At 47.2% G+C, this 15,913-nt stretch overlaps 1 protein-coding gene across 1 annotated transcript in view; it reads left to right on the top strand.

Annotated features, from left to right (window-relative positions):
* The first annotated feature begins 254 nt into the window (after window positions 1–254).
* The window catches only part of LOC136835892 (zinc finger protein 501-like), a 58,869-nt gene continuing 43,210 nt past the window's right edge, over window positions 255–15,913 (top strand). Inside the window, exons 1-2 of the mRNA XM_067099742.1 lie at window positions 255–445; window positions 3,535–3,668. The gene's annotated coding sequence lies outside the window, so the exon portion shown is untranslated. The remainder of the gene's footprint in view (window positions 446–3,534; window positions 3,669–15,913) is intronic.

Here is a 15,913-nt window from a genome sequence, read left to right as displayed (position 1 = left end):
ACACACGAGCGAGGAGCCGTTTCAAAGGCAAAGCCCGCCTACGACCGCTACTACTACTACTACTACTACCGTATCAAAATACGAACACAGATTATACCTGTCATTTTAATATAAAACACTTGAGAAAACCATTCACAGTTATTTTTAAAGTAGTAAATATGATTAAAATACAAATTACAACTTCAATTTGACCTTATTTAAGGTCGAAATCCAATAAATAAATAAGAGACACTACAAAAAAGTACTCCCCCGTTTGTTTACATTTTGACCGAGGCGTTGCTTCCCCACGATCCGGAGACGCCTCATTTTCGCCTCATTTAAGCGCAAATGAGCTGAAAATGTCCCGCATTTACACATTTTAAGCTCATTTAATTGTTTTTTGACCTCGTGAGAATAAAGCCAGTGGTTTTGACGCCGTGGAACTGAAATAAAATCGTTTTTCCACGTAAGTCATTGTCTCCAAACCTGTTGACGTACGATGCCCCCTCGGGGGATCGATGTTGTGGGTTTATGTAACTCCGATTCAGGTGTTTTAGGGAACTAGATATATATCATGAGGCCAATTGGCTGGGATACCCATTTTGAGCGTCATTCAAATTGCCCTGATTCCACCAGGCTGGCTAGGCTAGGCTAGGCCGCAGGAGAGACGTCCTAACCGCGGGTGACCCCCAAGGACGTCTGCCATTCTGGTACCTGACCCTGCTCGCGACCCGCCTCCCCCGAGACCTGACCCGGTCTCTCGCTGGTTTGCCGAGGCGTCGTCCGTCCAGTCCGCGGGCGTCCCTCCCGCGCGCGGTTTGCCGCCGCAAACCCGGTGACTGTCCTGGACTTGGCAGTGCCGCGCAGCAGTGACGAACGCTCTTCAAGGTTAGGTCGGTTCGTTCTGGTCAGGTCGTGACCTTCCATTTTTTGGACGAATTGTGTCAGCTGGCTTTACGGGGGGTTCGCCCCCCCGGCCAGGTTAGGGCGCGCCGTCCCGTGTTGGGTTAGGTTAGGTTACTTCTGGTTAGGTCAGGGCCTGGCGCTGCGGGAAAGGTTAGGTCTGTGTGCTATGAAAGTGCTGGTACACATTGGCTTCCGAAGCACTGCCATCTTGTTTGCATTTGTTTGCCGGTTTCCTGGCCAGAACCTGCCGCCACCTGGTGGCGCTCCGTGTCCTGACTTGGGCAGGGGGCTTTGCCCCCCTGGACCCCCCCCAAAAAAGAAGCCGTTAACCTGTCCGGTCAGCGACTGGCGGGAACCAGGCTGTGCAACTGTTGTAAAGTTTTACCCAGAGGAGCACCAAATTGTGTATGATCGCCACTGTAGCCTAGGCTACCCTACTCTTTATAGCCTAGGCTATGCTATGTTTGAGGGAGAGTTGCACACGTTATTGTATCTGCAGGTAGTTTTGAGAACGAGTGGAGCAGGAGGCTCTAACACCGCCCTTGAGGAGGAGATGCTTCAGTTCATGTTTCTGATTCTATGTAGCCCTTGGTAAGTCACGTAACCATCACAGTCCGGGCTAAATATGTACAGGCAGTCCCCGGTTTACGACGGGGGTTCCGTTTTTACGCTGCGTCGTAAACTGAAAATCATTGTAAACCGGAAAATTGTCAAAAATCCTTAGAAAATCTTAGTTTTAATGCTTTGGGTGTATTGAAAACGATGTAAACTACATTTTTATTTAGTTTTTCATCAAAATCCTCCAAATTTTGATTATTCTGCCGTTTTGGATCCATATTTCTTCCGACGGATCGGCGTATGACACGTAACCCTGGAACATGCGTCGTAAACCGGGAAATAATTTCTGATGAATATATTTGAAAAGCGTCGTAACCTCAGAACGTCTTAAGCCAGACCCGTCATAAACCGGGGACTACCTGTATTAAGCACACTCCTAGACTGGCTAAACTCAAGGATGGCCAATTTAAAAAAAAAAACCGTCAGTGGAAAGAGGAAGATATGCATATGCACGTGGTATAACAAAAGAAATTCTAAAAAAATTTCTGTGTCTTCCAGGGGAAGTTGAAAGTGAATATTTGCAACCTGGTGCAGGCCTCTTTTTCCAAAAGAGTCTTGAAAATATGCTAATTTTACTAAATTATAAGTGTTTTTTATAATAGGTTTCTTTTTGTTTTGTAAAATTACAATTACAGCTCACACAATGTCATAACAGATAAGAACTAAAAGCAGGAACAAATTCTGAGTATAATTATTGTAAAATATTTACGAGATGTCATTGGATGGGAAATTTGGACAACATTCCCTAACAGCATCTCAAGGCAAACTGATCCCTCTCTGCTGTACCAACTAGCCATTAGAGTTGGGGTAAGAGTAGCCGTGATTCATTTACGGACCATGGAAGTGATCTGAGCGCTTTTCCCCGCAGAGTTCGTTTAAATTGTATGGCGCGAAATCTTTGAACATTTGCGTATGTTTCCCGGACTCCACCACAAAGCTATATGTAAACATATATGGATGTTACCCATCCACAAAGGGTTAATGCTGATGTTCAGGCTTGGGGAACAACAAGACGCCTCTTAACTGCTGACGTCTCCTGAATTTCAGGTGTATTGGTTTAGTTTCTATTCCTTTGTATTTATGTATTTGTCACATTTTATTGACCAGAAGACTTTGAGAAATGTTTCTCTTTGGGTCAATACCACATTTCACTGCCCATACAACAGGCGTTTTGTTGACCACGGTACTCTATTCAGCATTCCATTATAGGAAGATGGAGATACAGTGAGTTTAGTAGGACAGTTCATTTGCCCTTAAAGATGGTCTAAAATAGAAAGGAGTTAAACAGGTTTAAAGGAGACCTGTAGTCATATAAAACATCAGTAGAACTATGGGTGCTCCACATTGGGTATTACCTTGGAAATTGACTGTTCTTTTAGTATTTTGGTTGCTTATTAACAATTTACCATTATTTTTTTTGTCAGTCGACTGTAATTAACATCAGAACTCATATGTTTTTGTATGCTGGCCATACTGGAATGCTATCGCACGTGCGCAGTGTTGTAAGGGGAGCTTTTTGGGTTAGTATAGTTCCTTATATAATAGGTTTCCTTAGCCAATCCCTTCTTGAACAAATGGCTCCCTAATGATTTGCGCATGTATGGAACCATTCCATAACAACAACATGGCAGTCTGGTTTTTCTCCCAACGATTTCCCCCCACTCAAAACCCTGCATTCCCAAAGGGTCCCCCCCAACCATGTTGGGTAGATATGAGGTTAATAATAATTGACCGACAATAAACAACACCACCTCCTTCATCAGCAACACCAAAAGTATAGAAAAAATCAATTTCCAAGGTAATAGTCCGTGCTGAGTTACCCTGTAGTTTTACCAAAACATCAGTTATTTTACATCGACAGCCTAAGTGAGGCTTGAATTGGAGACTTATGGATATACAGTATGCTTCCTTTAGTCTTTATGACATTGTGTATTAATTGTTATGGAGGAAAAAAGTAAGGCCTTTATACTAATGTAAGCCAAATACACTTCCTCCTGTGTATTTCTAATGATCAGTTTCTTTATCTTGCAGATAATTCATGAGGCACCAAGTGCAGACTTGGTCAGAGGTCCTTGGAAAGTGAAGTTTAAGTAGTGGTCAAAAAGGAAGTGAATTTCTTGGTCTTGTTGGGAACGTGTTAGGTTCGCTGTCCACTTTACTTTTCTGTAAGTATTTAAGAGATTATTTGTATGTCTATGAGTGCTGTTGTTCATGTATGGTTTAAAGTTTAACTCCTGAGGTTAGGAACATTGTAACTGTTTAGGCTTAGCTCTCTTGGCATCAGAATTGAAGAAATGAAATCATCTGTTCCCGCGAGGATAGGAACCTTCGTCTGTTATATGGGAGTACAGGCAGTCCGCGAGATATGACTGAGATCAGTTGCTACGGTTGTTGTAGGTTGAAATCTGTCGCAAGTTGGAATAATAAGTACAGTACAGTGGATACCCCATATTCGCGGCGGTTAGGGACTACAACCACCCACGAATACTGAAAATCCGTGATATATTGGAACCCCTCTCTATAAAAGCTTATATGTAACTGTGTAACTGCCTTTTCATGATAATGCCTTACCAAAACACTGTAAAAGCTGTAATCTCTTAAATTTCGACACGTCCGAGATATATTTTTTCAAACTTTGTTTGGAACGCTGATATAATTGGCGGGAGACCCAGCGCCACCGGATGCCGGTGGGGAGAAATGGAAGGAGACCCGCCCAGTAAACAGCTTCAGTTTCAATCTCGGGCGTGTTATGAACACATCTCGCCCGTCCGTTCGTTTCAAACTGTTTGGATAACTTCATCTCGATGCGCTCCTTTCTGGCGTCTCAGAGTTTTTGGTGAAGTACTCAGTGTCTTGTTTGTTAATCTAGCTAGCTTATCTCTGTGAAATAGGTAGCTATGTTGGATCCCAGCTTCTCTGGATCTAAAGTTTGCCAGGGAATTGGTGCTCTTCCAAACTTGTTAAACTTAAGTACGACCGTAACTCTTTGTGTACGGCATGTAGGGGGCAGGAGCATTCCCAGGAGAACACATGCAGTGAGTGTGTTAAATGGAGTCAGGAGTTTTGGCACACGCACAGTTCCCATCAGGTAAAGCGTGTCAAGGATGGGGTGGGAAGGCTTTTAAGCGTAATAAAGCTAGGCTAACTTTTTCGCGGGTGGCGTCGGCGTCATCCCCTTTACTGGCTGTTCCTTCCTCCTTCCCTCCTCCCTCCTCTACCGCTGCTCTTACCCCTCCTCATGTTCCCCCCTCTTCTTCACCAGCTTCCCAGTATGTTTTCCCTAAAGCCAAGCCCAGCCTCAAGGCTGATAAATCAGAATTTGTTCTTTTCAGAACTCAAATGGTAGTGCAAATGAACGTTTTCATAGATTCTGTCTTAAGTTTAGTGCGTTCGCGCCATAGTCCGGGCGTTAGTGTTGGTGATGACATAAATGTTGGTGATAAGAATGTTGTTGTTCGTGATCGTGTTTCAGGCGAGTCTGCTCGTTTTTCTGACTCTTTTGAGCAAAGGTAGCTGTCCCGCTCGCCTTCTGAGGCTAGAAGATAGTCCGGCGCTGGTGAAAAGGTCAGAGATTCTTGCCCACGAGCAGGCTCGTCCTCTTAAGGCACTGAAAAGCCTTAGTCCTTATGTTGAAAAGCGTAAGCTTGACTCCGCGTCGAAAAGCTTCGACGTGTTGTAAACGCACAAGTTTGCATAGTGTTTCCCCATCGAATCGTCGCTCTTCTCGCCATCGTCAGCATCGCAGGATCGTGTCCCCAGAGTCTTCAAGTCGTTCGGCTTCGAAACATCACTCCCTAAGGGTAAGTTCTTCAGCTGAGAGTAGCAACAGTTCATCTTCAGTCTCTTCATCTTCCAGCTCTTCAGTTCCTTCCCCTCCTTGTCATCGCAAGTGGGATCATGCCTCTCATCACTTAAAGAGGCAATCTTCTGATAATTCCTGCCCTAGGGACCCTAAACTCTGTAAGTAAAGGACAGCTAGCCCTACACCGCGTTACTCAGAATGGGATTCCGATCAAGAAAATGCATTTCAGACGCTCCCTCCCAAGTCATTTAAGTCAGTCAAGATGCCTAGCCCTCTCCAGAAGGGTCTGCCTCAAGTTCCCGTGCCTCTTCCTCCTCCTCCTATACAGGAAGTGTCTGCTCTTTTGGCTTCATTCTCACCTTCCCAGGAATCTAGTCTGCTGGAAGAGAAGCTAGAAAAGATAGTCCGCAAAGTCCTTTGTTTTCCTGGGGACCAAGAAGTTGTTCTTCCTCAATTCCTAGATGTTCTTGGCACGGAACCGATACTTTCTGGTGAAGAGGAAGGTCCCGTTAACTCAGTGCCTTCTTCTCATTACGCTTCTCTGCTCAACTTTCGGCTGCAGTCGCACCCTCAACATTTTCAGCCGACAGCCCCCTCTTCCCCGACTTCCATGTTGCTACTGGGAAAGCAGTGTCCTGACAGTTCCCTTCCCAAATTAGTACTCTCCACCCCCCCCAAGAAAGCCTTGAAGGAGGTAGAAGCTTGGTTGGAAGCTAAGAGATCCTCTGGTAGAGCTCCTTTTGCGTACCCTCCTTCAAAGCTGTCGAAAAGGAGGCAAAATTATTACAGCACAGGAACTTCTCCTTCACTAGGCTCTGCAATCTCAGCACTAGGGGACTTTGGCTCCCTTGTAGACCCTTCAAGACGCATCTCCTTTGAAGCTGCCAAGACTTTCTTCCTTGCCCTGGATGTAGAACACCTTTCCAAGAACCTCTACAAGCTCCTAGAGATTGTCAGTTGCTCGTTTGGTCGTTGGGAGCTATTTTTAAACGTGTTGAGCAGGCTAATATCGCAGAAGCCGTCGTGGAGAGAATCACAGGATTCCTTACCTGCACTGGCATTGCTATCCATGATGCGGCAGGCGAACTGTCCTCCCTCTTCGCCATGGCCATTCTGAAGAAATGGGCGTCTTGGTGCTCTTTCTTATCTAAGGCTGTGACTTCTTCGCAAAAGACAGCCTTGATGTTCGCACCTTTTGACAAGGAAGGCCTTTTCCCAGAAGCGATAGTGAAAGACGTCCTTTCAGCCACGGATAAGAAGGCGGCGTCGCACATCCTGTCTATGTCTTCCGCCAAACCCAGGCCTGCTCCCGCTCCATTGACCAAGTTGGTATCTCCTCTTAACAGATTGGGAGGAATGGAGCGAAGAGGTGCAGATCAGCAGGTGATTCAATTGCTCCAGCTAGGCTACCGCCTTCCGTTCGTCCAACCTCCTCCTTCCTCCTCTCTCCACTTCTCCCATTTCCTTGACAGCATACTCATAAGGCTCAGTCAAGTTTTCGGCCCTAGAGACAGAAGTCCAGTCTCTCTTAAGGAGAACAGTCATTGAAGAAGTACAGGACGTGTTAACCCCAGGATTCTACAACTGCCTGTTTGTAGTCCCCAAGTCATCAGGGGGTTGGAGGCCATTTCTCGCCGCAAGCGCTCTCAATCTGTACTTAGTGAAAACCAAGTTTTCCATGGAAACGAACCGCTCTGTTCTTCAGGCTCTAATTCGAGGGGTTTGGATGGTGACCCTTGACATGGAAGGTGCCAACTTCCACATTCCAGTACATCAAGACCCCAGGAGGTATCTTCGGTTCGTTTTCAAGGACAAAGTTTACCAGTTCCGGGCTCTGCTTCGGCCTATCGACAGCCCCGCAGGTATTCACCAGGGTTCTCACCCCGCTAGGTCATTGGCTCCACCTGGAGGGAGTTCGGATCTCTTTGTACCTCAACGACTGGCTACTCCGTTCATCATCAAGGGACCGCTGCATGGAGGACCTTCACAGAACCCTAAGGTTAGCTCGAGCCTTAGGGATTCTGGTAAACATGGAAAAGTCGAGCTTAATCCCTTCGCAGATGATTCTTTATTTGGGAATGTCTCTGGACAGTCTAGTTTTTCGGGTTTTTCTGTCCCCCAAAAGGGTTTCCTCCTTCCTTCTTACGGTGGAGAAGTTTCTCCTCCTGGACAGTTGCTCCGCCAGTCAGTGGATGGCTCTCCTGGGAACACTGTCGTCAGTGGAACAATTCGTCAAGTTAGGTCGTCTACACATGAGACCCTTGCAGTTTTTCCTGAAGAGTGCTTGGGGCAGAAGAACTCAACTGGACTCCACGGTCTTCAACATTCCCCCCGACGTCAAGAGACATCTTCTTTGGTGGAAATCACCGGAAAGGCTTTCGGAGGGTCTAGTTCTCCTCCCAAGACAACCATCTCTGCAGATGTTCTCAGACGCGTCCAGTGTTGGCTGGGGAGCACATCTAGGCAACTTCAGGACGTTAGGGGTTTGGTCGATCGAACAGAAGAAGCTCCGCATCAACGCCAAGGTACTGTTGGCCATTCACCTCGCTCTCCAGGATTTTTCGGCCCACGGCTCAGGCCAAGCAGTTGATGTTCACGCCGTCAACTCTATGGCTCTAGCTTATATTCGGAAACAGGGAGGTACCCGTTCCTTCTCCCTGTTTGAAACTGCGAGGGACCTTCTTCTGTGGGCGGACAGCAACAGGGTGGCCCTGTTCCCTCGGTTTGTGCACGGAAAACTGAACGTTCTTGCGAACCAACTCAGCCGTCGGAACCAGATTCTTCCAGCGGAGTGGACCCTGCACCCACAAGTGTGCCTGGATCTGTGGAATTTGTGGGGCACTCCCATGATAGCCTCTTTGCTACCTCCAAGAACCATCGTCTCCCAGTGTTCTGCTCGCCAATTCCAGAACCTCTGACTCACTTGGTAGCCGCCATGCTCCTAGACCGGACAGACCGGTTTGTTTATGCCTTTCCTCCTTTCGGGCTCATCAGGCAAGTGATAAACAAAAGGAAATTCCATCAGAACGTCGAATTGATCCTTATTGCCCCGTTCTGGCCAAGGAAGGAGTGGTTCCTGGACCTGCTAGATCTCCTGATAGACTTCCCAAGGCTTCTTCCTCAAAGGAAGTCTCTTCCCAGACAACCCCACTTAATGAAGTTCCACGAGAGATTGTCCACTCTCGCTCTGACAGCCTTCAGACTGTCAGGAAGCTCATCAGAGCGTGAGGTTTTCCAAGCAAGGCTGCAGAGGCTATTGCGTGGTGCAGAAGGGACTCCTCTAACAAATTATGCCAATCCATGTGGACAGTCTTCAGGAATCGGTGTAGAAAAAATAGTATCTCCTCTTCTTCGACGTCTATAACTCAACTTGCCGGTTTTTTCATTTACTTAAGTGATTCAAGAAGGTTGATGCCATCAACCATCAAGGGTTACAGAGCCATGCTATCCTCCGTCTTCTCCCTTAGAGGGTTAGACCTGCCGAATATCCGAGACTTGTCAGATCTCCTCAGGTCTTTAGACACAGCTAAGACCTCAAAACCTTCCCTTGCCTGGAATCTGGATGTAGTTTTGAGAGGGTTGATGTCCCCAAGGTACGGACCTTTAGAAGAACTTTCTCTTAGAGACCTCACTAAGAAAGCCCTTTTTCTGGTTACCTTAGCAACGGCAAAGAGAGTTAGTGAAATACATGCCATGGACAAGAGAGTGGGTTTTTCACAAGGTAATGCTGTTTGTTCTTTCACCTTGAATTTTTTGGCCAAGAATGAGTCCCCCTCCAATCCTTGGCCTCAGTTCTTTACAGTTCAAAACCTCTCCGAGGTGGTTGGCCCTCAAGAATTAGAGGCGTTTTTGTGCCCTGCTAGAGCTATCAAGGCTTACTTAGCCAGAACTGCCAACATCAGAGGAGATTTCTCTAACCTCTGGTGTTCAGTGAAAGAGCCAACCAGACCTTTATCCAAAAAATGCGCTTGCTTTCTTCGTCAAGGAACTCATTTTGGAGGCGCACAGGCACATCAATGAAGAGGACGCACGCCTAGTCAAGTCTCACATTCATGAAGTGCGCTCAATAGCAACGTCAGTGGCTTTCCATCATGTTAAGTCACCTTCGCAGATCACACAGAGCACCTTCTGGAGATCGAAATCAGTGTTTGCGTCTCACTACCTTAGGGTGGTCGAAGTTGAGTATCAGGGCCTGTTTGCTTTAGGTCCCGTATCTGTAGCTGGCTTGGTTTTAGGAGGAACACACTAAGGGGGTAGGTTCTTTACCTTACCTTCTCCTTGCTGAGTTAAAGGGAAGCTGGGGGTGTTCAGTTCACCTGGAGTACCCTCCGATCTAGTTTTAGCTGTAGAGGGTATAGAGAAGGGGGATGTTTTGTTTTTAATTAGTTCTAGGTTAGGTGGTGAGGCCCGTTTTCAGTCTGGTTGCTTTCCAGTTGCTCAGGGCAAGAGCAAAGGAAAGTCACCCCTTGTCTTAGTCAGCGGTGTACTTCCCTGACTACTGCGTTATCTCAGGCTATCACTTATTATGTATGCCGAGATTGAAACTGAAGCTGTATACTGGGTGGGTCTCCTTCCATTTCTCCCCACTGGCATCCGGTGGCGCTGGGTCTCCCGCCAATTATATCAGCGTTCCAAACAAAGTTTGAAAAAATATATCTCGGACGTGTCGAAATGTAAGAGATTAAAGCTTTTACAGTGTTTTGGTAAGTATAATGAAACTTCATTTTTACGAATAGAACTTACCTGGCAGTTATATATATATAGCTTAATCCCTGTCGAACCGGCAGATTTTTTCAAAACTCGCGGCAACCGCCGAATGGTAGGTGTCCGATAGGTGGTTAACAACCCTTATCGGGTGGTAGCTGGAATCATTCCCGTTTTCAGTTCCTCAGATCATCTCTGCCGGTTGGACCGACAACATTGTTGTTGGTTCTCCCGCCGGGTTTTTCGCCGCTTCCCTAGGTCGCTGTGTTGGACCTTTTATTGGTGACGATATTTTGACCTTTGGATTGGCAATCGCTTTTGTGGCTTGTTTGGATTTATTCTTTTGACTGTTCTTGGATAAGATGTCTGATCCTAAGTTTTTCGAGTATGTGTGAATGAAGAATGTAAGGTTAGGTTACCGAAAGCTTCGTGGACCCTCACACTGTTTGTTTAGGTGCAGGGTTTTGAGTGTGCTTTGGATAAAAGATGTAAAGAATGCGAGGATTTGGATGAAAAGAAATGGATGGAAATGAAACGCTATAATGCGTAAATTAGAGATGGATAAGTTACGGAGGGCTTCTAAATCTAAATCTAGGTCTGTGAGTGATGTTAGCCTAGACATTTCTTTTAACCCTTCTATTCCTAAATCACCCTTAGAAGTAGATCCTTCTCCCGAGGTGGTAACCCCGCTCCTTCTACAGGAACTGTATCTGCTGTTATGGACCCTCAGTTCGCCAGGATGGCGGCTGAGATGAAAGAATTAAAGGATCAACTTGAAGCCTTGAAGAAAGGTAAGAGTGCAAGTGAAGTTTGTGATAATGTTTGTGCTAGTGCAGTGGAGGTGGCGACTGATCGACCCTGTCATGCCCCTAGATCTAGACCTCTACCAAGCTCCCAGGACCTAGGGAGAAGGTATGTCGACGATCGTAATGGGGGTGAGAGGGACGTATTCTCGGTCAGCCGTCGCCTCAAGCAGTCCTGTTGCTTTTTCCCAGGCTGCTTATGACCGCCACAGGAAAGGCGTGTCGGAAGAGCTTGCGTCTTCTCCTAGCCCCTCTCCTAGACGTAGATGGCAGTTTGAGGATTGAGACCGACCAAAAGAAGATGGTTGCAGCAAGAGGATCAACCCCGGACTCGCTCTCCCCTTTCGGGTGCGTGGAGCTCCCTGAATCTTTTGCTTCCGACGACGACCGAAACGCCTCTCCAGCAAAAAGGTCAAGACCTTTTTCGAATGCTCTCCTCTCGCTGTTCGGAGGAGGGAGAGTTCTCTTCTTTCTGCTTCGGAGAATTCTCGAGAATCCTTCTCCTGCTCCCAGCTTGTCTCGACAACCTTCTCCCTCGGATCCTCAAGATGCAGCTGCTGCGGCTAAATCATTTATGACCGTCATGCAAGGCCAATTGGCTTCGCTCGTTCAGGCCTTTAGTCGTCCTCCCCCGCAGTCGGTCAGACGTAAGGACTCCAAGTTACCAGTGAAGAGATCTAGAAGGGAGTCCCCTGCTGAAGTTTCTCCTAGGGATAAGAGAGAACTGGATCCCTCTCCCGTTCGAGTCAACAAGGGGCGCTCTTCTGGCCTGGAACATAAGAATCTTTTCGTTTCTCCCAAGCAAAAACCTCAGGGTTCTTCTCCTGAGGCTCGACTCTTCTCCTCTCCACGCCTTAAACGACAGGAATTTTCTTCCTCTCGCCGGGAACACTCTTCCTTTGTTCAGCAAGATTACGACCTCGGTTCTCCAGGGAGGAAAGAACGCAGCGGACTTCCTCGACGCCAGGACGCATTCGCCCTCGGCGCCAGGACGCATCCAACTCTCGGTGCCAGGGCGTATCCAATGCTCGACGCCAGGACGCTTCCAGCTCGCGATACCAGGACGCATCCAGCTCTCGACATCGGGATTCTTCTAGGGCTGTTTGTCAGGACGCAACCAGCTCTCGCCGCCAGGACGTAACCAACTCTCGCCGCCAGGACGCTTTCGGCGATCATGACGTCCTCCCGGGTACACTACAGCGGGAAGAGAAGGAGACAGAGTTGGAAGGAATGCATGATTTGGAAGACGTTTCAGAGGACGAAGATAAACCTTCTAATGCGGCTGATGACTATAAGGTTCTTTTTCGCTCTCTTTTGGAGCTGTATGGTGAGGAGTTTAAGCCTGCTGCTCCCTCGTTCTCCTCAGTCCCAGTTTAACAGGAAGAAATCGAGGAAGCAGTCAGCCTTTATTAAAATGAAGCTTTCCATTTCTGCTAAGAAGGCTCTGACCAGGATTGATAACTGGCTTAAGGAGCGAGGCAAGCAGTTAAGTCCTCCTTCTCTTTTCCTCCAACTAGGCTTGCTTCAAGGCGGGCATGTGGTATGACACTGGAGAAGCTCTTGGCCTGGGAGTACCTGCCTCCTCCCAGGGGACTTCTCTGGTTTAGTAGACTCTTCCAGAAGACATGCCCTTAACTCAGCTAAGGTGATGTGGTCTATGACAGAACTAGACCATCTCATTAAAGGAATTTTTAGGTCTTTTGAAGTGTTCAGTTTTTAGACTGGTCTGTTGGAATCCTATCCAAGAAGATGGAAACCATGCAGGCTACAGGAATTGAAGACCTTTCCAGTATTATGGCCTGTATGGATAAGGCTCTGAGGATGGAGCAAATGAGATGACTTCTCTTTTCACTGCAGGGATTTTGAAGAAAAGGGCTTTGTTATGTTCCTTCACGTCAAAATCTACTACAGTCGCACAGAAAGCGGAGCTCCTTCGCCCCCTCTCGGAGCATTTGTTTCGAGTCCTTGGTCAGGATATTTCTCTGACTCTGGCACATAAAGCTACGCAAGATTTACTTTCTCGCTCGGCTAGGAGGTTTCCTTGGTAATTCCTCCAGCTGCCAAAAAGGAGGAAAAGAGAGTTCAACAGCCCTTTCGGGGCAGAGTTCCTTCTAGATCTGATTTCAGAGGAAGAAGACAAGAAACAGGGGTAGAACTAGCAGAAGGACGTTTAGAACACGCTCTAGAAATTGAAACACAAGTCCTCCAGACAACAGTAGGAGCAAGACTGTCTCTATTTTGGCAGGCTTGGGAAGCAAGAGGGGCGGACAACTGGTCTCTCTCAGTCATCAAGGAAGGATACAAGATCCCTTCTCGAGGAAACCGCCACTTTCAACAAAGCCACTAGCCCTAGTGGCTCAATACTCAACGCATTGAAACGAAGGGCACTCCTGAATCTAGTAGACCAGATGTTGGAGAAAGGAGCGATAGAACCAGTTTTGGAACTAGGATCCCCAGGGTTCTACAATCGTCTGTTTTTAGTGCCCAAGAGTTCGGGGGATGGAGACCGGTCCTGGATGTCAGCGCATTGAACGGTTTTGTGGAAGACCAAGTTTACCATGGAGACGACTCAGTCTGTGCTGGCAGCAGTCCGTCCAGGGGACTGGATGGTATCCCTGGACCTGCAGGACGCTTACTTTCATATTCCCATCCACCCGACTTCAAGGAAGTTTTTGAGGTTTGTGATCCAGGACAAATGCTTCCAGTTCAAAGCTCTTTGTTTCGGCCTCAGCACAGCTCCTCAAGTGTTCACCAGAGTAATGTCAAATGTGGCAGGATGGCTTCATCAAGAAGGGATAAGAGTATCCCTGTACCTAGGCGACTGGCTGATAAGGTCCCAGTCGAAGAACAGGTGTCTGGAGGACTTACACAAGACGTTTATGATTGCTCAGGATCTGGGTCTCATTATCAACAAAGAGAAGTCTCAGATCGAACCGAGTCAGACGATTCTTTATTTGGGGATAGTTCTGGACTCAGCTCGTTTCGGGCTTCTCCCTCACAAGAAAGACAAATCAAGTGCCTCGAGAAGGTTCAGTATTTCCTGGGAGGCAGAAGTGCTCGGCGAGGGAGTGGATGAGTTTGTTGGGCACCCTCTCCTCCTCGAGAAATTTGTCTCTCTGGGAAGGTTGCACCTCAGGCCTCTTCAACACTTCCTTTCAGAATCTGGGACAGGAAGAATCAGGAGGACTCATTTTCCTTCGACATTCCAGCAGAGATCAAGAAACATCTGAGTTGGTGGCTGAACCCGTCGATCTTAGGGGAAGGAATCTCCCCCACGCAGAAAGAACCCAGACTTAGTGTTGTTCTCAGATGCTTTGAGTCGGGATGGGGAGCAACACTGGGAACAAGGAAGTTTCAGGCTCTTGGGAAGAGGGACAAATCGGATGGCACATCAACAGGAAAGAGTTGATGGCCATCTGGTTAGGTTTAAAAGCCTTCAAAGAATCTGTCGCGGGGAAAGTAGTAGAAGTGAATTCCGACAACACCACGGCTCTTGCGTATATCAGCAAACAAGGAGGGACTCGTTCTTTACCTCTTTCTGAAACAGCAAGAGAGCTCCTTCTGTGGACAAAAGACCACAGGGTGGAGCTTTGACGAGATTCGTGCAGGGCAGAAGAATGTAAGAGCAGACATGCTCAGCAGAAGAGGGCAAGTTCTGCCCACGGAATGGACTCTCAATCTTCAAGTTTGCCAGAAACTGTGGAGTTTATGGGGGAGGCCTTCAATAGACCTCTTCGCCTCCAGCCAGAACAAGAGGATCCCGAACTACTGCTCTCTAGTCCCGGACAGAGAAGCAATAGCAGTAGACGCCTTCTTGATGGACTGGACGGGGATGGACACTTATGCGTTCCCTCCGTTCAAAATAATCAATCTAGTAGTCAAGAAATTCGCCCTCCTAGATTCAGGAAGAATGACCCTGGTAGCCCCCTTTTGGCCAGCAAGAGAGTGGTTCACAGAGGTAGTGGAGATGTTAGTGGACTTTCCGAGAAGTCTTCCCCCAAGTCCAAGGCTTCTCAGACAGCCCCACTTCGAGAGGTATCATCAAAACCCCCTCGCTCTTCAACTGACTGCATTCAGACTATCGAGAAGCTTGTCAGAGCGAGAGGATTTTCAGCTCAAGCTGCAAGAGCTATCGCCAGAGCGAGGAGGGTCTCTTCACAGAGAGTTTACCAATCAAAGTGGGAAACCTTTAGATCTTGGTGTAAGCAGCATAAGGTTTCCTCAACCACTACCTCTGTGAGCCAAATAGCTGATTTTCTCTTGTCCCTCAGGCAAGATTCTAAGCTGGCCGTATCCACCATAAAAGGATACAGAAGCTTGTTGTCTACCGTCTTTAGGCACAGAGGCATTGATTTGTCTCAAGATAGAGACTTGAGAGACCTTTTAAAGTCTTTGAAACAACGAAGCAGACTTTGAGACCCCGTCCTGGAATTTGGATGTGGTTTTGAAGTTCTTGTGCAGCAGGAAGTTGAACCCATCTCTCAAGCAACCCTGAGAGACGTAACAAAGAAAACTCTTTCCTTCTCGCTCTTGCTACAGCGAAAAGGGTTAGCGAGATTCATGCTATTCAGAAACAAGTAGGCTTCAATTGTAATGGAGCAATATGCATTAAGGCTTGACTTCCTTGCTAAGAATGAGAACCCTTCCAAACCCTGGCCGGGGACGTTTGAGGTTCCTAACCTCACTGATTTAGTGGGCCAAGAGGAGGAGAGACTACTCTGTCCAGTTAGAGCCCTCAAGGCTTATATTTCCAGGACAAAGGACGTAAGAGGTTCTTCCAGTTCCTTGTGGTGTTCAGTGAAGGATCCTCAAAAGCCCCTCTCGAAGAATGCGTTATCATTCTTTTTGAGGGAGACAATAAGAGAAGCTCACCTTTTATGTGAAGAGGAGAACTTTGGTTTGTTGAAGGTGAAGGCTCACGAAATAAGAGCCATTGCAACTTCTCTGGCTTATAGAAAGAATATGTCAGTTAAACAAATTATGGAGGCCACTTTTTGGAGAAGTGACTCTGTTTTTAAGCTTCTCATTACCTCAGAGAGGTAGAGTGGATTATGAGAAATGTTATGCCTTGGGCCCATATGTAGCTACAGCTTCGGTATTG

Source organism: Macrobrachium rosenbergii, chromosome 55, assembly GCF_040412425.1.
Source record: "Macrobrachium rosenbergii isolate ZJJX-2024 chromosome 55, ASM4041242v1, whole genome shotgun sequence".
In the NCBI taxonomy this organism is placed as follows: Eukaryota; Metazoa; Arthropoda; class Malacostraca; order Decapoda; family Palaemonidae; genus Macrobrachium; species Macrobrachium rosenbergii.
This window is presented reverse-complemented; position numbering and strand designations above follow the sequence as displayed.